Below are 783 nucleotides of genomic sequence, written 5' to 3'. Positions count from 1 at the left end.
GTTTTTCAAGGGGCCTGAAGTAGTCGTTTATTTAAACCAAACCAAACCCACTGCCGTTGTGTCAATTCCGACTCATAGCCACCCTAGTAAATATTATAAGAGGAGAGACACATGTAGGCTACTGCCACACCTTGCATTAGCCTTAGGAAGACCTAGTTCTTTTAACCAGCTTACAAGACATTGTCGCCAAGGGCCTGAGAGAACAAAGCACAGAATAAATTTTGATGAAGAAGGATGGTTAGGAATGTGTTTAGGACCTTTGAGTGCTGCTGTGGATGAAGGAATGGTATTGGTAGGCAGGTTGGGGAGGTGAAGGGGGCAGGGGATGGGAGGGTGTTGGGGAGACAGACTTAATGCTGTTAACTCAGGCCATGTTGAATGACCAGGGTCATTCTTTTACCCCCTATCCCTGGTTACACAGACTGGTTGGGACTGGAGTTCATGAAGTCAAACAGAATTCTTCCCACTTAGCATTTTTGTCTGGGGCTTGGACCCATGTCCTTTGCTTTGGCTCTGGAATAAGAATTTGAGAATAGCAGTGTGGTTGCCAAAATCAGAACCGACATATAATTCTTGTCTCCTGTAAACGTTTTTTTTTTAAATGCCGTCTTCACAATGCCAGTGAAAACACTGAAGTACTAAGGGTCTAACTTAGCAGACTAGAGGCTTAAATCAATTAAAATCAATCAAATTATGATTCCACTTCCTCCTAAATCTTCATTGAAATGTGATTATATCTGTACCAGAATCATTGTGGGGATTTGCTAAATATGCAGATTCAAA

This window comes from Trichechus manatus, unplaced genomic scaffold (genome assembly GCF_000243295.1).
Source record: "Trichechus manatus latirostris isolate Lorelei unplaced genomic scaffold, TriManLat1.0 scaffold00009, whole genome shotgun sequence".
NCBI lineage: Eukaryota > Metazoa > Chordata > Mammalia > Sirenia > Trichechidae > Trichechus > Trichechus manatus.
This window is presented reverse-complemented; position numbering follows the sequence as displayed.